We start from the raw sequence: 403 nt of genomic DNA on the forward strand, positions 1-403 counted from the left end.
ATTATATATAGAAAAAGAGGTACAAATGCCCAAATATATATAGAAAAAGAGGTACAAATGCCTTGATATATATAAGAGAGCTACAAATGCCTTGATAGATATATAAAAGGAATATAAATACCTTTATATATATATAGATCAAGGCGTTTGTATCTCTTTTTATATATATGAGACACAGATACCTTGATATGTATAAAAAAAGAGGTACAAATACCTTCATATGTATAAAAAAAGAGGTAAAAATACCTTGATAGCTAGAAAAAAAAGATCCAAACGCCTTGACACATATCTATAAAAGCGACAGAAATACCTTCATACCCATAAAAACCCAAATCCATTTAAATCCACCTAAAAATACCTAAACACTCCATCCCATTTCCACCCCCCACCCCGCTTCTGTTCC

The sequence above is a fragment of the Merops nubicus genome, unplaced genomic scaffold, assembly GCF_000691845.1.
Source record: "Merops nubicus isolate BGI_N331 unplaced genomic scaffold, ASM69184v1 scaffold38272, whole genome shotgun sequence".
NCBI classification, from domain to species: Eukaryota; Metazoa; Chordata; class Aves; order Coraciiformes; family Meropidae; genus Merops; species Merops nubicus.